Here is a 25971-nt window from a genome sequence, read left to right as displayed (position 1 = left end):
TCCACTGCTCATTCCTTCAGGGATTACTGCACAGCTCCTCTGTGCTGCTTCCTCCCTGGTACTTGCAATTATGGCAGGAGTCACATCAGACACACGTTTACACATTTCGTTACCATCAATCCCTGGTACTTGTAATTTTTCCAGATCATTTGCACCAGGGACTGGAGTAATTTCACCAGTACCATATACAGTGGGACACTCGGCTATGCCAGTAACTGCACCTTGTTGTACAACCCTGACATTTCTCTCCCAAGATATTTCATTTTCCACAAAAATTATATCTGGTTTCCCTTCCTGGTATTCCTGGCTGATTCTAACATGCTTCCCTTCCTGACCTGCTCGGCTAACTCGTGCTCTTACAGATTCCAGGCTAGGGTCAGTGTCCTGTGCAGCTTTGATAGCATCCCTCTGGACTACCTGGTCATTGTAAGGAGTTAGGGTAGCAGCTGCCCCGCCCTTTCCAAATTCAGTGTCTGAGACTGACCTGTGTACAGGGAGGGAGGGGGGATGAGGGGGATTAACCTCTATTGAGCTGGTTTCCACACCTGCAAGGGTTAACTCACAGCCCCTCTGTGCTTCTGTGGGCCGGGTCATTACTGTAAATGAAGGGGTTACATTGGACTCATTGTTGCATACCGTATTCACTCCAACCCCTGATGATGGTACATTTGCAATATCATCTGTTAACAGTACATTACACAGTTTTTCAATAGGGTACACCATCAGACCCAGTTCTGACTGACCGGACTCCGGCCTGTGGAACTGCAAAGGGTTATTTGCTAGAACAGAACTTTGTACATCACTGATACAATCACATTCATTTGTACTCGTGCTTGGTTGGTCAGCAGGGGTCACCTGGGGAAAAACTGGGTTAGATTGTACCTTTGCATCATTTATAACATAATTCTCAGTTACATATTTCGTTTGCATTTTCCCCAAATCACACCCCAACAGTACTGTAGGAGGTAAATTGTCCAGAACCCCAACATCCCGGATACCTCTCCCAACTCCCCAGTCAAGATACACACGAGCTATAGGCACCTCTGGGTGAACCCCACCCACTCCCCGCACTGTAATAGTCTTCCCTAGAATAATATCCTCGGGACCCACTAAGGCTGGGTGGATGAGAGTCAGGTCTGAGCCAGAGTCTAATAGCCCAAGTGCAACTTGGTGTCCTACCTGGTCTGCTTGTAGATTGTCCCGGGGGTGTCCTTGGGGCCCTTCCACAGACAGGATGGCTGGCACAGGTTTCCCTGCCGGGCCACTCACAGGAGCGGGTGTTGATCTTTTCTTCTTGGGGCAATCGACACTGATGTGCCCCAGCTCATTGCATGTAAAACACCTGCGGCCAGTTGCCAAAACAGGTTTTCCCCCCGCCCCCCCAAAAGGTGCAGCAACAGCTGGTTTTGCAGGGTACCGCGGGGGTGATCCTCCAGATCGTCTCTCTCTCCATGCCGCTTGTCCTGGCATCCCCCAGCTCTTCTTCACCACAGAAGCCCGAGTGCTGGTGTACTTGTCTGCCAGGCTGGCAGCCTCCTGAGACGTTTTGGGTTCCCGATCCAGGACCCACTCTTTGACCTCCGCTGGACACAGTGCGAGGAACTGTTCCTGGAGAATAAGGTCCTTTAGTTTGTCAAAGTCCATCACCTGCAATCCATCAACCCACTGATGCAACAGGGTTGACAATTGCGCTAACAGTCCCGCATAGGTATCAGAGGGACTGCGCTTTGAGTCTCTGAACTTTTGTCGATAAGCCTCAGGGGTGATGTTGAAACGCTGTAACAAGGCTTTTTTAATCGCAGCATAATCACCATCCAGTTCCTGGGGAAGATCTGCAAACGCCTCCAAAGCTTTTCCTCTCAGCCCAGGGGTTAAATAACTTGCCCATTCACTGGGGTCCAGTGCAAACTGTCGGCAAGTCTTTTCAAACCCCCTCAGGAACGTATCGAGGTCGCCATCCTTCTCCAATACAGGAAATTGATCATGCCGGGGCTTTTTCCTACCCGGTTCACAGGTGGCATTCTGTCCGCGGAGTCTGGCCATCTCCAGCTGGAACACGCGCTCAGCTTGGCGCTCCTCAGCCGCAGCCTGGCGCTCCGCAGCCTCAGCCTCTCGGACTGCCTTCCGCTCAGCAGCTTCCTGGTCAGCTCGGCGTGCTGCAGCTTCCTGGTCAGCTCGGCGTGCTGCAGCTTCCTGGTCAGCTTGGCGTCCAGCAGCTTCCCTGTCCGCAGACGTTTGGAACTGCTGCATCAGCTGCAGAGTTGTGGCAATGTCCCTGTCCTTCATATGCCTATCAGCAGTTTGAAGGAAACTCTCTAGTGCAAACTCACTTGACCCAGCAGAGGTGTCCGACCCCCGCTGTGCATCTGTTGTAAGGTCCAGTACAGACTGCGCCTCTGCAGCAGGGTTGTCCATTGTCTGGCCACCTTCAGCAACAAGATTCTGATCCGCCACTTGGAGTAATTGGGCCAGTTGATCCTTGTTCTGGCCCTTCCAGGCAATGTTTCTCTCCATACACATGGCCACAAGGTCATCTCTTTTCTGTTGCAGGTACTCTGTGGTCATTCTGGACCTCAAACTAATTGCCAAATAAAATAGAAAAGAAAAACAAGAGGGGGGGGGGGAGCAGAAACTATTTGCTATGTATGTACGTTTAAAATCTAAACCTTGAGCGTAATTCTCAGGTGAATTTATGATGTAGTTTCTCTCAAGAATCACACACCATTAATTCACTTAAGTTCTTGTGATAAAAACAAAAATTATCATCATCCCACCGCTTGCCACCAATTTCTCATGACCAGCCGGCCGATTCTCCAAATACCTCAATCTGAGAATCGACACCAGTGACTTATGGTTACCTCAGCACGTGCGGTTACTCTAACACGGTTCTGCCACCACCAACGAAGTTAACGGGAGTCGTTAGGTTCTCCGCTCAAATCTCAATTTGCACACTCACATATAGGTACATGGCTTTGACCTCACAGGCTCATGAATTCGACAAGAACACGGAGAATACACTGGATTAAGAATGTTTAATCCGAAAAATATTTCCAAGGTTATTGATTACAGAAAAAGGTAGTACAAATATGGACAATACAAATATATCACAAATAGGTTTCCCTTCTAAAGGATTTTATATCCCATGACCTGGCTTGACCAGGTCTGACCATCTGCATTAAGGATGTATCTCTCCCCAAACTTTATGGCCTGTAGAGAGAAGAGATGGTTATCTAGATGCCTGGTTCCAGGAAGACAAATCTCCTCCAAGCTTTGGTCAAATACAGGACACTGCCTAGAAACCATGTTGATACACACATTCATATATATATACATTTACATGACATCATTCCTGGCGATTATTCTTGAGATAAACGCCACAGTTATTTGTTATCGTAAGTTTCCTCCTTTCTGTATAGTAAAGGTAGCTTTTATGAGGTACAAAGAAATACTATCACCCTGATTTCACCAGTTTATGTCTGAAATTTGGGAGGCAAGATAGGTATATGGGGCCTGATTCAGAGCCGGACGCTCTTTTAGAGCGCTCGCTCTGAATCAGTGCCCTCCTTCTCTTTTTTAGAGCGGCCTCCTGGCCACTCGCATAGCTGTGGGTGACCACCCACAGCTATAGCGAGCGGACAAAAAGATGGTCGCGATGGTCAAGACCATCGCGACCATCGGGCTTGCGGCGAGACCCTTGTGTTAGGGTCTCGTTGCCGCAAGCCCTGGAGTGCTCTCGGCTCTATCAGTGCCGAGAGCACTCCCACTGACATCACTTGTGATGTCAGTTGGGCCGGCCCCAGACGGTAGGCGTTCCCTTGGGAACGCCTCTGTCTGGGCAGCCACGCCCCCGGCACATCCACCAAAGGGATGTCACTCAACATCGACAGCATGCCCCCTTTGCAGCGAGACCCATAGCGACGGCTTGCCCGTCGCTATCCGGGTCTCGCGCATGCGCAAAGAGTAGGACAGGACAGCAGAGTGTGCCCTGCCTGGATTGGCCTGGAATAGCTGCTCCTGTCACAAGTCATAGGGGTTTTCTTTCTCTCAGTCCTTTCTCTGTATCCACAGGAATTGGACTGTTTCTTTCCCTTGTCCTTCCTCAGCGTAGCCAGCAGGCATGGAGCCTCTACCTCACAGGTACCTTACACCAACTCAGCCTACCTAACAGCTCTCCACCTCTTAAATATGTTCTCTCTCGAGTCCTCTCACTGTCCCACCGGCAGCATGAGACCTCCCTACTGGCTGAGTCCCGGTTACTGCAGCTGTGGCTCCTCTATAGCTGCCACTGTACATGTTCAGAGAGCTCTTTGATTGATACCTCGCTATGGCAGGGTATCACACCTGTTTTTCTTCTAATAAAGAATCATGTATATTATATAATAACTTTAATCCCACCAACTGGTTGATATACAACACTATGAGCACCTTCCTGTTTTGTCTTTTTTATTGTACTTTACATATCCATTGCTGGCAAGGATCCTACCGGAGGATTTGTTAATCAAATCATTGATGTTTTCTGATGGAGGGAAGGATGTCCCACCAGTATGAGAGCCTCCACACAAATCACCGCCATACCATGAGTGGGGGGTGACAACAGGAATCAAAGCTGATCAGGAGGGAAGGAGTCCCTTGGCCAAATGGAGGAGCCCTGTGTATGGAAGAGGGGAGAAACCTATATAAAAGAGGAATCATTAGCAACCATGTTACTTGTCCTAATTCTGAAGGAGATTGGCATTGAGCAGTGGCGTAACTATGGTATTTGGAGCCCAGGGCAAATGTAAAAATGGAGCCTCCCCACCCTATGTGCACACGCCTTCGGTGCGCACTGCAAAAATGGGCATGGTCACAAGGGGCATGGCCACTTAAAAATGGGGCCTGTCAAAATGACGCACTCCTTTTTTGTCACTCTGAACATTCCTTTCCATAAGCACCTTAACCCCAGTAGTGCCCCTTATACAGTACCCCCAGTATGCAATGTCCCCAGTAGTGGTCCCTCTTATGAGGCCCCTAGTAGTGCCCCTTATACAGTACCCCCAGTAGTGGTCCCCCTGGGCACAGGGAAGTTTAGCGCCATTCCTGTGTATAATGTGTAGTGCTGACCACACTCACTGCGGTCGGCACTACACTGGCTAACTAGGACTAGCCGGTACCATGGCCGGCGGCGCCCCCTGTGCCACCGGTCATACGGTGCCCAGGGAACACGCCCTGCTCGACCCCCCTTATTTACGCCACTGGCATTGAGTTTGAATATATGTTTTGCAACCATCAAGATTCATGTGCTGGAGGATATATGCAAACTAATAAGTTGTTAATTTGCAGAAGAAATAGTCTGGCACCTAATATTTGTTCAACATGTACACTGCACCATATATCAACATCAGTGTCCATCCACTGCATAAGTATTTGCTGAGCACCCATGTATTCGGGTCAGGTCTGTTCCACACACAGCCTAGCCAAGTCTTAAGTGGAACGGTATGCTATATTGTATCCTGTTGTCATACTGAGAATCAGGGGGATCATACCTCAAGTTTGGTTATCAAGAAATCTGGATTTCTAACTTAAATTCAGCAATGCAGAATCATCAGAAGAATTAGGATGTTAAGGTCAATTTGGGATGAAACCCAAAAACAAAAAATAATGTTTTAGTACTAGAATTGTAAAAATAATGATTAGGATGAGGAAGATTCACCCTGCTTTTACAATTTCCAGAGATGTAATTTCTCAAAAAGTTTGCAGGTAATCAGTTCAGTCCCTCCAATATTTTTAGGGGTGATCAGCAAAGTTTATTGTGATTCTCAAGCCGCGTATCCACAAGAGATGTGCAGGTTCAGATTTACTCGGTTCTTTTCGCCAAAATTATTGCAAGTTTGGATTAGTTCAGATTTCTTTTATTGGCTATCCAAAACGGAATCAGTGTGAAAGCTGGCGGTTCGATTCCCGACAGCGCCTGGCCGACAAAAGCGGAGTTCCCGGCAGCAGAAGCCCGACAGCGCTAGAAATCCCGATTGTCGCTAATAAACTAATCTAACCTAACCCCCTAACCCTAACCCTCCTTAGTGGTGCCTAACCCTAACCTCCCCCCCAAGTGCCTAACCCTAATCCCCCCTCTAATTGCCAAACCCTAACCCCCCCTTCCCTGCTGCCTAAACCTAAGTCCCCCGGGGGGGTGCCTAACCCTAAGTCCCCCCCGAGGGTGCCTAACCCTAACCCTCCCTCCCCCTAGCCTGACCCTAACCCTCCCGGGGGGTGCCTAACCCTAATTCCCCCCTGGGTGCCCTAAACCTAACCCTCCACCCCCGCAGCTGTCTCCCGGCATAGGGGAAATGACAGGCGTCTAGATATAGACTCCCGGCATTTCACACTCGCCGGGATATGACAGTTGGAAAGCTGGCTGTCGGTATTAAGGCAGCCGGTTTCCCGATTGTATACCATCCAAAACACGTGATAACCGATAGCCAATAAATTGACGTTTTTGAGATCCGAACATATCCGAGTAAAACTGAGTAATACCAAACCCGCACATCTCTAATATCCACTAGCAGATACCAGCACAACAGTACGATTACGACATCATAATTGTACTGTCGTTCCCCTTCCCCCTGCAGTGCAGGCACATCAATCATCTGTGAACATGGGTAATCTGTCGTTATCGGCAGATAGACCAGCATGTTCAGCAGATGATTGATGTTGGAAGCGACCAGCGGGAGCGCGCATCGCTGGTCGTTTCTGACATAATAGTGCCCGATTTGTGCACGATTACTAAGCGATTGCACGATTACAATGTCGTAATCGTGCAATCGCTCAGTAACATCGCGTAGTGGATATGCTGCATTACTTTAGTAGAGAAAGATTTCCAAACTGCATCCAAGAGACCACAGATGAAATAAAATCTTCTTTCACAAAAGAGGTCAGCTAAAACAGCAGTAGAGGGCAGCCCCTTAAGAGAAGCAAATAGAGGTAAGCTATAAAAGAAAACACTCAGATGTCCATATGGCCTTATGGAGGAGGTAGATTGATGATAAAATCCTTCAAGATGTACTGTAAGTCCAGTGTCTTTAAGGGATTAAACAGAATGAAGTGAGTGAACCAATGAACTGGTCATATGTAGAATTTAGGATGTTGTCTGACAACTTCCAATGTTTTTGGACAAAGGGCCTGATTCAGACCCGGACGCAAGTATGAGCGGGAAAATGTAAATTAAACCGCTCGCTCGTATTTTCGTTCGCAGCTAATCTTCCGCCCCATAGTCTCCCAACCCCTCCTCTAGCTAACGAACGTTCGAAATAGCGACCGTCCGTCTCCTCTTTGGTTGCAGGGAGACCAACCACTAAGCAGCAATGATTAGTGTTGCTTAAACAGAAGCCACAAGCGGAATAATATACCTGTCTCTTTATTATATGTTGTAATCCAGTGCCTATTTATTTGTACGTTCAGCATATAGAACAGATAACAATAACATACAGCTAAAACGGGAGACCAACCGCTAAGCAGTGATGACTTGTATTATTTAAACAGAAGCCACATGCGGAATATCAAGTCTGCTTTTTTATCATATGCTGTAACACAATGCTCATTCACATGTATGTCTGGTAGATAGAATAAGTAATAGCAGCATAAAACTTATTACAAATAGCTACAAGTGGGATTCTGTTGTATTTCCCCTAATACGTATTTAATATACTAATAGCAGCAGAAGAGCGGCATCACGTATTATCAAATAATTAGGTGCAAGTGGGATGCTGTTTTCCTAAATATATATTCTATACTCATTAATATTGTACTTCACCGCCAGCAATGATTAAAATATTCACTGCAGTAAGACACAGAAGAGGACAAATTAGTCAGTAACTCTATTATCCATAAATGTAATCACGGTTCATAGGATATTAGCTGCTGACCAGTGGATATATATTTATATATGGATGAATGTCAAAACCAGAAACAAGATATATTATTGAACATCTGACATATAACTACTAGAGGACACAACACATGAGACCCAGTATATTTATTACAAAGTTCCAGTGTAGACCCATGAATAGAGATACAATAAAGTGTTGCAAACACAGTATCAGTTTATTCTGACACACTATTATAAACACAGGATCTCACTGTTAACATTATAGATCCTCTATTCATGATATTGGTGCAAATAACAGGGCAATTTAGCCTAGAAATTAAAAGATAATTAGATACACATTGTTATATAGCAGTCGTATTATTTTAAACACTGCATTTTTTCTTTTTTCTTCACACTTAACTTTATTTTAATATTTCACCGATCCTTATATTTTAATACATACCAATAAAAATATATGTTTTAAAATTAGTTGGTTCAGAGTGCACCACACAAGATGCTTACTTTTTTCTTCTTTCTTCTGTTGAAATCTAATGTATAAAAACGTCACTGAAAAGCCAAATCGGTCTGCTGTAGTGAGACCTGAAAGTCCAAAATGACTACAGAGCAGCAAAGCACTGGCCAAGAGGCGCCAGGTAAGTATTTCTCTTTTTTGGGCTAAAGGATACTGTTTAACAATAATTTTGGCCAAATTTTACATTTAAAATTTTAATCCCATTTTTAAAAAAAGGTGTTGAGGATGCCATGGAAGAGGCTGCTGAGCCTAGTAGGCCAACTAAACCAAAAAAAAAAAGGCAGCCACAATTCACAAGAAAGGAGATGGAGGTTTTGGTGCAAATGTGCAATGACAACCTGCCACAGGCACCAAGGAATATGGGTGCAAGCCAGAATTGGAAAATGTGGGATGGCATAGCCAGTGGTGTCAATAGGGTGGGTGATTGTGAACGTTCAACCCGGGAGGTCAAACGCCGGTACGTAAAAACTACATTTTAGTAAAAAGTGTTTACAGGTCCAAATACTGCAGGAATAATGCCAACTATTTAACCCACAGATGGAGCGACTTCAAATATCGTCTTAAGCAAAAACTGGCTTTTAGGGCTAGGCATGCAGGGGGGACAGGTGGGGGTCCCACCCCTGTGTCACTGGAGCTCACAGATTTGGAGGAGCTGGCCCAGGGGTGTGTGCAGGATGAGGAGGTGTTTGGCGTGTCGAACATGGATACCGACATGCCAGACTTTGCGGCTCCTCATGTTGCCCCAGGTAAATGTTGTAATGTTAACAACTCAGAAATGTGTTTGGGACAATATCAAGATTATAATGTTACTCTTTTCTCTTTTTTCTCACAGAGACACAGGCGGATGAGTCTGCTCCAGAGGGGAGCTTTGGCCGCAGAATTTCTGCTGGCTCTGCAGGGGAGGAAGCAGTAGATCCGGCTGTGGACCCTGTGGCAGACAGTCCAGGGCATTCCCCCTCGCAGGCAGTGGGCCTCCTCACTGATCTCAATATTAAAACGGATCAGCAGACCGAGATTCTGGGGAGGATGGACGCCAATCTGCTACGGGTGGCGGACGCCCTGGAGCAAAGTGCTGCGGCCAACGTGACCATTGCTAAGGCCCTGGCGGAAAATACTGGGGCCAACGTGCGAATAGCAAATGCCCTGGAGCAGCTCGTTCGCCAGCACATGTTGGAGCCGGCCTCCCTTCCTGCCGGAACATCAGGACCCTCCACCTCTGGCACAACAACAGCCATCCCTCCAAATGTACCAAGCCCTATGCCTAGTCCAGAGGCCACAACATCCCGGACCTGTTCAGGCTCCCTCTCTACCCCGGCCAAACGGCCAAAAGGCGATGACAGCACTGGCTAATTTTCCCACAATCCTTCTCAGTGTTTGCCCCATATTCCTTAATGCCCAAAACCTCCCTCTCCTTTCTTGTGAATTTTTTATTAATTGTGTTTGTTTGTGGATTTCAAATGCCACTTATTTTGTTTGTGTGTTTTTAAAATCATTTGTTATTTGTTTTTAAATTATCAAGTTTTTTTTATTTCCCCAAAATTGGTTGAGAAATAGACCAAAAAAAATAAAAAATACTGTTGAAAATCTGCAAAATTCTATTGTTAATTTATTCAAAAAATGGTTAAAAGGTAATCCCGCAAACAACATTACAAACAATACCACGGAAATCTAAACATTTTTTAGGGAAAAATAAACCAAGGGTTAAAAACAATTTATGAGTTTTAATTAACACTTAGCAAAAAACAAAAGGACGATTGTTTTCTTGGGCCCTAAAAAATGAAGAAAAACAACAAACCTGCGTACAATATTGTTGCACGGAAAAAAAAAAAAAACAAATTTGGCAAAAACACGCAAATGTAAAATAAATTTGTAAGCTAATTGATTGTCTAACCCAGAAATTATCAGCTGAGTAGTTCACCTGCGTACGGTTTTTTGCTACTAAAAAAAGGCTATTTGCTAAACACCTTACAAGCATTTTTGCAATTCAAAACTGATTGTTTTTGAGGCCTCAATTGATAAATCGGGAAACCATCGATGAGCCACAGGAAGAACGAAGAGACCATCGTCATTGCGGTAGAGAATACCAGACCACAAGCTGAGCGAGCAGTTGGAATGGAAAGTGGATCAGACAGTGACGTAACACTTGTTCCGTTCACATTGGCCGTTCGCATCAGATAATTTATGTACGCCCAAAAAATGCCTCGACACGCCTGCGTTTTCCCATCTCCACCCCCGTCACCGCCCCAAAACGGACAGTTCTGTCAATCACATTTGACATGTCACTTCCTGTTCGCTATTCGACGAACGACTGTAAAAATGATCGCAATCACGAGCGTACGACCGCTTACGAGCGGCTCTGAATGAGGGCCAAAGTGCAGTATAAGAAACTACTAGTTCACTGAAGCTCCCTTAAGACTTTATTAAGGAACTTTTGCAAAACTAAATTTTCAAGCAAGGTCAAGCAGGGTCATTGAGTAAGCTCAATCACAAGGTTCTCATAATGTCTGTATTCCTGGGTGTTAGATATTTTCACTTATTATGTGGACATGTACAGTATATTGTACCAAGATGTGTTTTGTATGTACAGAGAAAAAGAGTTTTTAGTTAAAATTGTATGATTAAGGATCTGGAAAAGGTTGATAACGTGCAAACGTTTACAAAGTTGTAAGAATAAGTTTGTTTAAATAGCATTCATAAAGTTCGAAAAAAAAGTAATTTTACTACCTTTCAGTGTTTTTCTTACTTTCGTTCACATGTTTACTGAGGTAATCGACATAAAACTGACGAGGCTCAGCACATTTACATATGCCTGTTTGCACTGATACATATTCATAACTGTACACCACCTCCTGTATTCATCTTGTCTGTTGTTTTACAAGCTCAACAAAATGATGAAATAGGGCATGTACACTTCCATGCACACCATCCAGGCAATGACTTGGTGCTCCCTGCTATCACATTGTGTCCTCATGCCTCTTAAATGGAAATGTTCCAGTTATTCTCCTACCATATTGCCAAATATAAGTGGACAAATAGGCTTCCGAAACAAACGTATCGGCACACATGGCACAGGGCCTGATGTAGAGATGTACACTAATGCCATCGCAGCTGCAATCCTGTACGCAACTGCTGTGAGAAAATAATGCAAATCCAAGCATCTGGGTACAAAGATGCAGCATCGGTCGCAGATTCTTCAATAATCAAACTACTCAGGAGCCTTATGGTCACGCTGTGTGTACTGATATTCCGGAGCCACTTTTACTGCGTACGCCCCAAAACTGGTTGTGACATACCTGTGTTCTTTGCCACCACTCCCTGTTACCTCCCACAAATGCACCCTTACAGCCAATCACAGTCCCTGTGACCAGATGCATACACACATTGACAATTATCATTGAACGCTGTGTAAATATCTGAATAGCATACATGTCTGAATCAGGCCTACAGGTATATCACCAGGGCCGGACTGGCCATCGGGCAGTTCTGGCAAATGCCAGAAGGGCCAATTGGCCCGTCCGGGCAATGCCGCCAGGGGGAGTCTTGGTGGCGGCAGTGAGGCAACACAGAGGTGCATGCGGCCAGACCAACCTTACTGCCAGGCCCGAGAGTGAGATGGACGCCTGGTGCAGAGGCTCAATACCGGAGCTTCTGCACGGCAGCTCCTCGACTATTAGATGTGAACCCTGGCTGACATCCTTCCAGTGCGGTGCCCCCGCCTGCTCAACCTCCATCATAGCTGGACCTGCTGCCCTCGGCTGCCCTCCCCTCCCTCTCTGCAGAGCTGGATTACCACCGCGGAGCTACACACAGTATAGGTCTCATTGGATCCTGCACCAACATCTCACGAGACTTGCTTTCAATCAGGACTCTGTGCACTGCAACCATTCCCTCCCTGAATCCCTAGTCCTCCCCATTGCTACTGGAGGCTGACACCCACTTCCCCCCTGCAGCCAGATGCCCCCCTCCCCCCTGTAGGCAGATTTTACCCCCCTTCCCCCTGTAGTGCAGATTTTAAACCCCTTCCCCCCGGCAAACCTACCCCCGCTTCCCCCTGCAGCTAGAAGGCTCCTTTCCTGTTTCCTCTAAAAAACAGCCCTACCCTCCCCTCCTTTCCCCTGCAGCTAGAAGCCTCCCCTCTACAATACAGCCTGATTCCCCCCCCTCCTTCCCACTGCAAACAGAAACCCACCTTCCCCTGAAGTCCAGCCCGATCCCCCCCTTCTCCCTGCAGACATAAACACACATTCCCCTGCACTAGTGTAGCCCAAATCCTCCCTTTCCCCTGGAGACAAGACAAACTCACCTTGCCCTGAGTGACATCCACTTTCCCCCTGCAGCCAGATGCCCCCCTCCCCCCTGTAGTGCAGCTTGTAACCAGGGGCGCCGAGAGGGGGGGAGCAGGTACAGTTTACCCGAGCCCGGACTTCCAGAGGGGCCCCGTCTGGCGCCACCCCCCCTCACTTCCTCCCTCCCTCTGCAGCAGCCCAGCACACGCTGTGTGCTGGGCTGCAGTGGGAGATTGCTTGCGGCTGCTTAGCAGCCGCAAGCAATCTCCTATGCCTGATGGGGGGAGCGATCACACTGATCGTGCCCCCCTCTGGCTTTGCGCCGGGCTGCGGGGGCTCGCAGCGCCCCCTCCCCGGCTCGCAGCGCCACTGCAAAACAATGTTCTTGTTTTTTTTTTTCAAGGGGGTGTGGCCACGCCTCCCATGATTAGGCCACGCCCCCTCTTTACCGGGGCCCCGCGTATCTCTCTACGCCCCTGCTTGTAACCACCTTCCCCCTGCAGCTGGAAGCCTCCCTTCCATCTACAATATAACCCAATTCCCCCCCCTCCCTCCTGCTGACAGAAACCCACCTTCCTCCTTAAGTGCAGCCCGATCCCCCCCTTCTCCCCTGCAGACATAAACGTTTCCACCTTCTCCTGCAGAGCATCTCAAATCCCCCTTTCCCCTGGAGACAGAAACCCACCTTCCTCTGCAGTCCAAAATCCCTCTTCTCCCTGCAACCCGAATTCCACCTCTTCCCTGCTGCCTGCACTATAAAGAATTAGGAACAGTGAAGATAATGGTGAGACAGCTACAACCCAGTCTCCATTCATGGGTAAGTCAAACTTACATATTATGTTTCCTCTCTCTCTCTCTCTCTATATATACAGTATATGTATGTGTGTGTTATATATTTTTTGATTAGTGGTGTTTTTTGACAGCCGACCTTTGGGTCATCCTGGACTCCAGTTACCTTTCTTTTTGGTGTATTTTATATTATCATTTATTCTATGTGGTGGTAGGTAAGATTTGGATTTATATATTCACTGGGTGTTGATTTTCTACTGAGTATTGTGTCTATATTAATTTTATTTATAATTTTTTTTGTATCATCAGTTATATTATACACAGGGCATTATTTTTTGTATTGTCCATTTGTGTATTGGGTCCCTGGCATTGTCCATTCCGCCCGTGCATCGGAGCCTCCTCACTGGCGGACGTTGCCGTGGAGACGGGAAAGCGGATGATGTCATCACGCCGCAACTGCTGACGCGGCGGCTTTCCTGTCCCACTGCGATGACGTCAGCGTGGGTGTACAAGGAAGGTGGCGACAACGGAGAGATATGTTCTATAAAGGTATGTGATTTATGTATGTTTTGTGTGTTCTTGATAACGGTCTGAAACTTTGGACTCTGCACACTAAGGCCCTGATTCAGAGCCGGATGCTCTGACAGAGCGCTCGCTCTGAATCAGGGCCGTCCTTCTGAATTTTAGAGCGGCCTCCTGGCCGCTCGTATAGCTGTGGGTGAACACCCACAGCTATAGCGAGTGGCCAGGAAGATGGTCGCGATGGTCAAGACCATCGCGACCATCAGGCTTGCGATGATACCCTTGTGGTAGGGCCTCGTCTCTATCAGAGCCGAGAGCACTCCCACTGACATCACTTGTGATGTCAGTGGGGCCGGCCCTAGATGGTAGGCATTCCCATGGGAACGCCTCCGTCTGGCCAGCCACGCCCCCAGCACTCACCATCGACAGCACGCCCCCTTTGTATTTAGACCCGGAGCGACGCCTTGGCCGTCGCTATCCGGGTCTCGCGCATGCACACGACGGAGCAGGCTCCCTCGTGCGCATGCGCACTGGGCCAACATCGACCCGCTTGCGAGCGCTCGCGAGCGGGTCTGAATCAGGCCCTAAGTGTCTTTGACTCTTGTTTTCTGAAAATTCCCATGAGTGCCGCCTTACGTCTCATATAATACAGAAAATGGAGAAAGATATGGTGGCACTAGGAATCATAAGCTGGGTACACACTAAACCGTAGTGTCGACGGGCCAACATATCGGGCGGTCCGTATACACTGGGCGATCCGGTGCATGAAAGCGCTGCATGGGATCGTCAGCCGCATTGCACACAGGTTCTCAAGCTCGGTCCTCAGGACCCCCAAACAGTGCATGTTTTCCATGTCTCCTCACAGAATCACCTGTGGATCTTTTAAAATGTGTCAGTGAGTAATGACTACACCTGTGCACCTGCTGGGTGACCTGGAAACATGACCTGTGTGAGGTCCTGAGGACCGAGTTTGAGAACCACTAGCCTAGCATATCAACGTTTTAGGACCTGTCCTGTGTGACTTTGCTTAAGACTCTGAATGCCACCATATCTTTTTCCATTCTCTCTCACATAGGGCTCTATTTATTAACATTATTTTTACTAAAATAAAGTGAAAAAGGGTGTTTTCACACCCTTTTCACATTATTTTAGTTTCACCTGTAGTTATTACAGGGCAATTGGAGTAGAATTAGTAAAATTCTACTCCAACCCCTAGTATCACTTATTTTTAGTAAAGCAGATCGCATTTCCCATAATTGTAATGGGAAATGTGATCCGACCAGAGTTACTAAAAATAAATTGTAAAAAAATACCGGGGGCAGCCCTGTGATAATAACGCCACCTGGAGGTGGCGTTATCCAGGGTCTCGCCCGGTTACCGGGCTCCCACTCTGCTCTAACGGGGAGAGCAGAGGCGGGAGCCGGTACCAGTAATCAGCTGTGTGGTCTAAGCAGACCGCAAGCTGATTGCTGTAAAAAATAGAAAGAAAAAATTAAACATTTTTTTTTTACTTACCTGAATCCAGGGACCGGTGATCGGGCCTCCGGTGATGGCTCCTCTCCGGTCAGCTGGTCTCCCATAGTACACTGGGGCCCGGTCATCAGGTGATCAGACCCCAGTGCAGTATGGGAGATCACCTGATCGGGAAGCCCGGAGAAGATCACCGGAGGCCAGGAGGATGCAGGTAAGTGTAATGAAGGGAGGGGGGGGTCGCGGGGGTCTGCAATCACGGGGGCGGGGCTTAGCGCCAGGGGTCGGGGCTTAGCGTCGGTGGGGTGGTAGTAGCGGTGGTCGGTCGGCGCATGCGCGGGCTCTTAGTCGCAGTATTTTTTCCGAAAATACCGCGACTAGAGTGCGGATGGGATCCGCAGGGACAGAGCTTTATCGCAAGCTCTGTCCCTGCAAGGGATTTATAGTAAATCCCTGTGATATTACCTGAATTCGCAATGCGAATTCACTCGGTAATATCACACTACAATCCGCATTCAATATGCAGATTGTGGTAAATAGAGCCCATAGGGCTCTATTTATTAACATTATTTTGACTAAAAAAAAGTGAAAAGGGGTGTTTTCACACCCATTTCACATTATTTTAGTATCACCTATAGTTATTACAGGGCAATTGGAGTAGAATTCGTAAAATTCTACTCCAACCCCTAAGTATCACTTATTTTTAGTAAAGCAGATCGCATTTCCCATAACTGTAATGGGAAATGTGATCCGACCAGAGTTACTAAAAATAAAATGTGAAGAAATATCGGGGAAAGCCCTGTGATAATAATTCCACCTGGAAGTGGCATTATCCAGGGTCTCCCCCGGTTACCGGACTCCTGCTCTGCTCTAACGGTGAGAGCAGAGCCGGGAGTCGGTCCCTGTAATCAGCTGTGTGGTCTAAACAGACCGCAAGCTGTTTACTGTAAAAAAAAAGAAAAAAAAATATTGAAAAAAAAAATTTACTTACCTGACTCCAGGGACCGGTGGTCGGGGCTCTGGGTGATGTCATCCCTCTGGTCAGCTGGTCTCCCATAGTGCACTGCTGCCTGGTCATCAGGTGATCGGGCCCCAGTGCAGTATGGGAGATCACCTGACCGGAGGAATGGAGAACATCACCGAAGTCCTGGAGCATGCAGGTAAGTGTAATTAAGGGAGAGGGGGGTCGCGGGGGGTCCGCGATCGTGGGAGGCGGGGCTTAGCACCGGGGGGGTAGCAGTGGCGACCGGTCGGCGCATGCGCCGGGCACTTAAATACGGTATTTTTTACGAAAATACTGTGATAGGGCTCCAAAGGGGATTCGCAGGGACAGAGCTTTATCGCAAGCTCTGTCCCTGCAAGGGATTTGTAGAAAATCCCTGTGATATTCGCGATGCGAATTCAGTCGTTAATATCACACTACAATCTGCATTTAATATGCGGATTGTAGTAAATAGAGCCCATAATATATTATTATACACGGAACAGGCGTGTGGTGTGCCTGATTTGACAACTCCTCACGAGTGCCGCCTGTTCCTTGTATGTTTATGCCTCCTGGTTGGCTGAAGAGTTAATTTGGGGGGCAACGGACGCACTACAAATTCAACTAGCGCAGAAGTCCCTTCAAAATTTTTATATAAATATATATACATATATACAGTATAATACACAGGGTGCTAAATGACGAGGTGGGGTGCGCTCCAAAACATTATTGCACAGGGTGCTGCTTCACCAGGAGCCGGTCCTGCCCCTGGTGCTCTTCACTGCCGCTGTACCAGTTCCTTGCAGTTGGGTATGGGAAAACGGCGGTCGGGATGCCGCCTATCAGAATACTGACAGCTGCATCCAGTCAGTCAGAATCCCGACACCACAAGGTAACCTACCTAGCTCTAACCCTTACCCCTAACCATCCCTGCCCAGTGCCTAATTCTGACCTCCCCCTAGTGCCTAAACCTAACCCTTCCCCTAGTGCCTAACCTCTAAACCTAACCCTCCCCTAATCCCCGATACTTACCTTCGGGAACCCGCCGCCAATATTTTGATCGTCGGCATCCCACATGCTGACTACATCCCGTTCCCTTGTACTGTGTAAGTCATATTATATAAGGGGCACTACTACTGTGAGGCGTAGCATGAATGGGCTCTGTGTGGTATAACGTGAATGGGCTCTGTGTGGCGTAACGTGAATAAGGGACACTACTGTACGGTGTAATGTGACGAAGGGGCACTTCTGTGTGGTGTAATGTGACGAACTGGCACTACTGTGCAGTTTAATGTGACTAAGGGACACTACTGTGTGGCATCATTTGAATTGGGGGTACTATTGTATGGTCATGTCCCTTCCCAGGGAGACCACACCTGCTTTTTTTTGATGCGCGCCTTTCTGCATCTATAAATGGTGGCACCAATGCTTTTTATGCACACAGGGCACCAAAATGTGTGGCAATAGCTCTGCTGTGGTGTGCATGGATGTGTATTCCTCTGCGTGCAGCACCCCTGCCCTAAAAAATTCCTACAGTAATCACAATCTAATCCTCGGCAACTGCTAAGCTAGGGCTTCATCAATTGGCAAAATGCCTTTACTTTTCTTTGTGTGTGACCTCCACCAATGAAGTGCCAGCTTTACTTAACATAACCAACCAAATACCAAATGTCTGACTATGGCACATGTTTGAATCCCCTCATGCAGAATGCCCTCTGTTGTATGTATTTTAATACAGATAACGATGTATATTTGTAGGTTGTTGTAATATTAATTATAAAAGCATAGACTAAGAAGTAGGAGGTGTCAGGAATAGTAAGCGGAGGAGATTAGGCCAGGAGCCAGGTGCTGATGCACGGTGGGCCTTTGTGCTTTAAATGCCAGGGCCTATTTTTAGTCCCAGTCCGGCCCTGTATATCACCTATCCACTTATCTAAAGTTGTGCTTTTTCCCAATGGATAGTGTATTGCAATATATACATCTACACTGCCTGTACATTTAGCTTCATACTTTGCAGCTCCAATATGCTTTGAGTCAGCTTCTTAAATAATTCTTCAGAGCAATCATCAGAAATAAAGAATATGGTCAGGGCAAATTAAGTGCCTGATTCAGCACGGATCGCACGGCTGCTATCGCACTCACCCGATAGCTGCGAAGATATGCTAATGACTGCAATCACATGGCAACCGCAGCACTATACCAAGACGCCATCACTGTGTAAAGCCGCCCACTTCCCATGACATGCATCCGCAAGTCAGCAAACCATCAGTAACATCAAGTAACATCGGAAACCAATCGCACAGTTGTGGTTGACCTGATCCTAATGTACCTCACAAACTGCTAAAGTTCCTGCCACCATCTAGACCTCTGGCAGCGTATGCAATCACAGGGGCTTAATTATACACACCCCTGTAATGGTGTCCAAATGCACTGGCACACCTGCTTTCCGCCGACCACCCCCCTCTCCACCCCCCCAATGGACACTACATGTCATCCACTAGGAGATGGGACTGCGTGCTGGCTGTGGTCACTCCCCGATTGCAGCGGCCTGTGCGTACACTGTGATGCATATGCATATGCAGAATGCAAACATCAACCTGCTGAATGCAAACGCAGCCTTGCAAACCAACCTGAATAAAGGCCCTAAGTCTATGTAATGTAAAAGGTAGGAACATTTTTATTTTATTCCCAGTTTAGCCAAAATATTTTTTTGCTCAGACAGGGAGCAAGATATTGTGATGCCATGGAAATCATCATAAGTGGCATAGAGCAGCAAATATACTTAGCTGAAGCGCCTCCTACCCTCTTGCCGGAGTCGGCCTTAGGCATAGGCAAACTAAGCAAATGCCTAGGCCATTTGGAATGTCTAGGGGCATCCAAGCCCCTCTAGGATCAGCGGAGGTTTGGGACACGCATGGCCGAGGCACCTGCTGCCGGCCGGGCAGAGACTCTGGCAGCTGTTATTGCCGCTGCTCTGCATCCACGATCGGAGCTCAGCTGTCGGCTCTGATCGGGCCCAGCAGGAGCAAACAGTAAGCAGGCAGCGGCGTTTTGTGTGGGCAGGGCATCTGGATGGCAGTAGTGGTTACACTGGTTAGTGCATTGGAGGCATACCTTGGCACATGGCCTGCCAACCTGAGCTGGGAAAAGTGGGAACCTCGAGACGGCTGCTCTGCAGGCTGCGCTCAAGTAAAGTAAGTCTGGAACTGAGAGAGGGTTGGGGTGCTGTGGTCCTCACTGCTGGGAGAGTGGTGCTCTGCTGTGATAGGGGTGCTGGGTGAGGGTGGGTGCTGACACAGGGCCTGATTCAGAGCCGCACGTAAGCAGCCGCTCGTTCGCTCTGAGCGATGTTCGCACATCTGCGCATGTGTATGGGTCGATGCGCCAACCAGTCATTGCGGTCGGAAATCAAGCGCTCGCAAAATAGCGAGTGCCTGCTAATTTGAGTGACAGGATGAGGCGTTTGTGGGTGGTAACAGGGGAAGGTGCTTGAAAACGGAGAGTGGAGATTCGAACGCAGGCGTGCCTACCGGTCAAAACGGGTGTTTTAAGGGTGTGCATAATTAACAAAGCAGCGTCATCGACCACGTCACTTGGTTGTTTCTTAGCCTGAACTGTTCGCATGATTGCTGTAGGAAAATCCAACCACAAGCACTGCGAGCAGATCAGACGCCTTTCGATGTACTCGATTAATCAAATAAATAGCGGAGATGACGTAGGATGCGAGCGGCCAGGGGGCGTCTTTACAAAATAGCGAGCGCATGTTTCGTTCGCTCGCTCAGACATAGAGACGTCAACAGACCGCAAAGAGCAAGCGCTCAATTTAAATAGCCGGCCTCTTTTTCTGAACGAGCGAGCACAAATAGCGTCCGGCTCTGGATCAGGCCCACAGTGCTATGCTGGAAGAGGGGGTGTTGTGCTAGGTGAGGGGTTTTGTGCTGGGTGAGGGAGGGGTGTTTTGCTGGGTCAGATGAAGGGTGCTGACACCATGCTTTGCTGGGAGAGGGGTGATGGGTGCTGTGATCTGTGCTGTGCTGTGCTGTGAGAGGGGTGATGGGTGCTTTGCTGGGAGAGGGGAGAAGGGTGCTGTGCTGTGCTGGGAGAGAGGTGCTGAGAGCACAGCACAATGGGTGAAGTGGCTACAGTACAGTGAGACCATGCTCCTTCTGTGAGTCCACACCCCTGTTCAGGATCTAACTGGGGGAGGGGGGGCACTACCCAAAATCTTGCCTAGGGCACTAATTTGGCTAGGGCAAGCTCTGCTTCTTGCATTGGGGAGCTGCTGCTGCTAGTCCAGCCTCCCGGGTCCCAGGGCCTGTGCAATAGATTTGGCAGGTGCCGGGACTGGCGCATTTGCAGAAGTAACAGTGGCGCCGCATATGTGCATGACACTGGCTTCTAGGAACTGCATCGGCTGCAGCCCCTAGAAGCCATGTAGGGCTGCCAGAAAGGCAGAGCAGCAGCTTCCACTGAAAGCTGCTTTCTACTAATGGCAGCCCAGACTGGCAGTCCCAAGGGGAGAAAACACCTCCCCCTGGGGCTGCATGTCCTGTGTGTGACTGGCAGGTAGTGCTTCCAATGGGAAGCCACTGTCAGTCACAGTGCAGCCAGTGCAGTCACGGACTGCAACTAGCTCACTGAACTGGCAGATTTTACTAAGGAGTCTGTGGTCCTGCAGGTATTATCCCTAGGTAAAATTTGCCACTGCTGATCAGCGGTCATTCATATAAACATTCATGTTGGCAACAAACTGGTAGCCTGTTTTGGTGCCCAGAGACACCTTCTTCCAAAGGCAATATGCAATTTTGCTTCACTAGGACCAAAAGGATTTGCAACATCTTGCAATTGAATCACTACATTTTGGCAACCATGTTTGATCCTAGGTTTAAGTCCTATGTCATTTCTTTACAACTGACTAAGAGATACAAAGAGCTCTTGCAAGAAAATTGCCAGTTCAAATGGCACATGACACAAGGGCCCTGATTCAGAGCCGGACGCTCTGACCAAAGCGCTCGCTCTGAATCATAATTATGGAGCGTCCTCCTGGACGCTCGTATAGCTGTGGGTCACCACCCACAGCATATACGAGTGTGCAGGATGATGGTCGCGATGGGCTTGACCATCGCGACCATCGCCACTGCGAGCCGAAGCCTGCGGTTGAGATTCTCAACCGCAAGGCCCGGAGTGATTTTGGCTCTATCAGAGCCAAAATCACTCCCACTGACATCACTAGTGATGTCAGTGGGGCTGGCTTCTGATGGTTGGCGTTCCCTTGGGAATACCCCCATCTGGGAGGCACGCCCCCGGCACGCCCACCAAAGGGGGCGTGCTGTCAATCAACATCGACAGCACGCCCCCTTTGATCAGACACAACGAGCGAAGGAAAGTCCTTCGCTAGTCGCGTCTCGCGCATGCGCACGACGAAGCTCCCTACTTCAGTTTCTCCTGCATATTCTACTGCCAGGAAAAATCTGACCTTTTCCAAGAGACCCACTGAAGATGATGTGTCAACTCAATACACCAGAGAAAAACATTATGCTATATGGTCAGGCCTAAAAGATTTGTGCACATTTATTAACACCTCTACCGTGACTCAAACTGATACAGTAAGCATCAATAGAATGGTGGATGATTACTTTATTGTTAACATACAAATTAGCATCTCACATAATTCCTTTGAATAATGGGAGATAAAAAAGCAATTTGGAGCCCCTCATACAAACTAGCTATGGTGAACATAAGATGCCCACTCTCACGTGTGTACTTGGAAAGAGTGTTTAGGACAGACGGGAACCTTGTGAGTGAGTATACTTCAAAAAATGTGGCAAAACTGATGTTCATCAAAATTAACTACATATTCAAAGAGGAAAACTTTTGGTGCCAATTACATAAACTGTAATCGTGGATTCCAGTGGGGGTGAGCTTATATTATGCGATGATGATATTAATAACAGTGACAAGGGTGATGATGACATCTTGAACATTGAGCATGATACACACTGTTAGCCTTAAGCCGATTGGTACAGTAGCTTGAGTTAAACAAACCAACAAAATGTTTTCTTTTCTGGGGGCACAGCCCCTGAAGTGATTGGTTTATTAAACTGTGCATATCCTTTTTAGCATACAACATAAGGGTGTTTTGGAGGGCCCAAGGACAATTCCATTGTGCACTACTTTTCATTCTGGGCTTTGCCCACCTTGCTTTGGTGTAAAGACTACTAGCCTGTTACTCCATCTCCATTTACCTGTACTTGCCTCTGGCCTGTAATTTGCTGTTTGGAGTAAGTTTGATTGTGATGTGTTTTTTTACTAGACTTTACTCTGGCAGCACCTGAGGTCTGTGATTTGCTGTTTGGATTCAGTGTGCATTTGAAAATTTACATTTGGAAGCTTGGTTTTAATAGTTTGTTCAATGTTTCTGAATACTTTTCCTTATAATAAATAATTAATGTTTTACCTTCCACTGCATACTGCACCTCCAATCAACTGTACTGGCCTCGGGCCTTTCATTTCCTGTGTGGAGTACGTCTGATGGTGATCTATTTTTCCACTAGATATTACACCGGCAGCAATCAACTCTACTGGCTTGAGAAGTGCATTGGTAATATATTATTTCTTGATTAATGAAAACATTATATACAGTCATATAGTTTGTTAAACTGCCATCCTGTCTGCCACTGCTGTGGCATTATGTTTCATAGAGGTGCTATCAGGGCTGTGTAAGGGTGCCACTCTGAGGAGGACACCACAAATTGACATGCAATGCCACCACAGTCAGTCACTTGGTCCCCGGACACTTATACCCCTGACAGGTGACAGGACAAGAGCACCATTACTCAGATTGTCATTGTGTGACACAGTGCCATTATAGCAACCACAACCTGTGCACCAAAATCCAGGACAGGGCAGGGGCTTACATACACCCTCCTCAGCCCCGTGAGCTCCAGGAGCTGAAGCGGCTGTGGCAGAGTGTCACTAAGAAGTGCTTATTTGCCTCTACTGTCTGTGTGTATGTGCTGCAGGCAGGCTGGAATCCAGTGGGTCCATGCTGGCAGAAATATGCTTTTAGGTGAGTGGGGAGTGTGTGTTGTGTGTATCCAGCAGCAGCAGGAGGGGCTTGGAGGAGTGCATGGTGTCACACAGGAGGCACAGAACAGTGACATATAGCAGCACATTCGATGAGCACACAAAGTGGTCTTTATTGGGGAGGGCCTTTATCCATGTGTTGTCATTGTATTTATTGTGGAGTGATTGGAGGCCTTGCTGGAGTAAAGGGTTTCTTTCTGTAGATCCACTTTTCCCCAGCATTAAGGTCCCAAGAGTTCTGGGGGTCTGTACCCTGCCCACCCCCTGAGCTGCGCATACACTTAATACTGCCTCCAGCCCAGTGCTGTGCCAGTATTGTTACTAGTGACTGTGGTCCTGATTCAGAGCCGGACGCTTTGAAAGAGTGCTCGCTCTGAATCAGGGCTTTTTGGGGGGGGGTTTTGTGCGGCCTCCTGGCCACTCGCTTAGCTGTGGGTGACCACCCACAGCTATTGCGAGCGGCCAGGTGATGGTTACAATGGTCTCGACCATCACGACCATCGGGACTTGCAACGAGACCCTTGTGGTAGGGTCTCGTTCCCGCAAGCCCCAGTGAGCTTTCGGTTCTATTAGAGCGGGAAACTCACCCACTGACATCACTCGTGATGTTAGTGGGGCCGCCCCCAAATGGCAGTTGTTCCTTCGGGAATGCCTCCATTTGTCCAGCCACCCCCCCTGCCCGCCTCCAAAATGGGGCAAGCTGTTAATTAAAATCGACAGCTGCCCCGCTTTGGTGCAAGACCCGTAGCGACGGAGTGCCCATCGCTAGCCAGGTCTCGCGCATGCCTTAGCCGGCTCCGGCGTGCGCATGCGCAGTGGCCAAACATCGACCCGTTCGCGAGCGCATAGCGCTTGCCAGCGGGTCTGAATCAGGCCCTGTGTTCACTACACACCCTTCCACCCAGCTCTGTAATTACATACACCCAGCAAGTCATGGGGGGGCTGCACTGAGATCCCCGATCATGTATTCCTAAAGTAAGCCTTCACTGATATGCAATCTGGGTCTCATGCCCAGATACCCTGGTACACTTACTAGTTGTTAGGCGAAACACACCCATAAACACAGTGTGTACAGAGCTAACCCTAACCATACACTCATTTTTATTTTAAATATAGTTTGTATTTTATTAGAATATTTTAATCACATTGGCTATTCTCTTACAAAAACAATGCCTGCTCTATAGATATTTATTACACCGCACTCTCTATCTATCTATCTATCTATCTATCTATCTATCTATCTATCTATCTATCTATCTATCTATCTATCTCTATCTATGTCATATGTATCTATCTATCTCATATCTACCTACCTATCTATCTACCTACCTACCTATCTACCTATCTCATATCTATCTATCTATCCTAGCACTCTCTATCTATCTATCTATCTATCTATCTACAGTCAGGTCCATAAATATTGGGACATTGACAGAATTTTCATATTTTTGCCTCTATTCACCACCACTAAGGTTTTGAAATGAAACAAACAAGATGTGCTTTAACTGCAGACTTTCAGATTTAATTTGAGGGTAATTCCATCCAAATCGGGTGAACGATGTAGGAATTACAACGGTTTCAATATGTGCCTCCCACTTTTTAAGGGGCCAAAAGTAATGGGACTATCAACTCAAAAGCTATTTCATGGACAGGTGTGGGCTATTCCCTCGTTATTTCATTATCAATTAAGCAGGTAAAAGGTCTGGAGTTGATTCTAGGTGTGACATTTGCATTTGGAATCAGTTGCTGTAAACTCTCAATATGAGATCCAAAGAGCTGTCACTATCAGTGAAGCAAGCCATCATTAGGCTGAAAAATCAAAACAAACCCATCAGAGAGATAGCAAAAACATTAGGTGTGGCCAAATCAACTGTTTGGAACATTCTTAAAAAGAAAGAACGCACCGGAGAGCTCAGCAACACCAAAAGACCCGGAAGACCACGGAAAACAACTGTGGTGGATGACAAAAGAATTATTTCCCTGGTGAAGAAAAACCCCTTCACAACAGTTGGCCAAATCAAGAACACTCTCCAGGAGGTAGATGTATATGTGTCAAAGTCAACAATCAAGAGAAGACTTCACAAGAGTGAATATAGAGGGTTCACCACAAGATGCAAACCATTGGTGAGCCACAAAAACAGGAAGACCAGATTAGAGTTTGCCAAACAACATCTAAAAAAGCCATTACAGTTCTAGAACAACATCCTATGGACAGATGAGACAAAGATCAACTTGTACCAGAGTGATGGGAAGAGAAGAGAAGGAAAGGATCTGCTCATGATCCAAAACATACCACCTCATCAGTGAAGCATGGTGGTGGTAGTGTCATGGTGTGGGCATGTATGGCTGCCAATGGAACTGGTTCCCTTGCATTTATTGATGATGTGACTGCTGACAAAAGCAGCAGAATGAATTCTGAAGTGTTTCGGGCAATATTATATGCTTATATTCAGTCAAATGCTTC

At 47.4% G+C, this 25971-nt stretch overlaps 1 protein-coding gene across 3 annotated transcripts in view; it reads left to right on the top strand.

The window, feature by feature from the left end:
* Nucleotides 1-25971, top strand: part of DDIT4L (DNA damage inducible transcript 4 like) — a 46814-nt gene that overhangs the window by 5116 nt on the left and 15727 nt on the right. Inside the window, exon 2 of one of the 3 annotated variants that reach the window (XM_088453220.1) lies at nt 22976-23022. The exons of the other annotated variants lie outside the window; for them this stretch is intronic. The gene's annotated coding sequence lies outside the window, so the exon portion shown is untranslated. The remainder of the gene's footprint in view (nt 1-22975; nt 23023-25971) is intronic. 3 annotated transcript variants of the gene reach the window in all.

Source organism: Taudactylus pleione, unplaced genomic scaffold (genome assembly GCF_031769625.1).
Source record: "Taudactylus pleione unplaced genomic scaffold, aTauple2 ptg000573l, whole genome shotgun sequence".
Lineage (NCBI taxonomy): Eukaryota > Metazoa > Chordata > Amphibia > Anura > Myobatrachidae > Taudactylus > Taudactylus pleione.
This window is presented reverse-complemented; position numbering and strand designations above follow the sequence as displayed.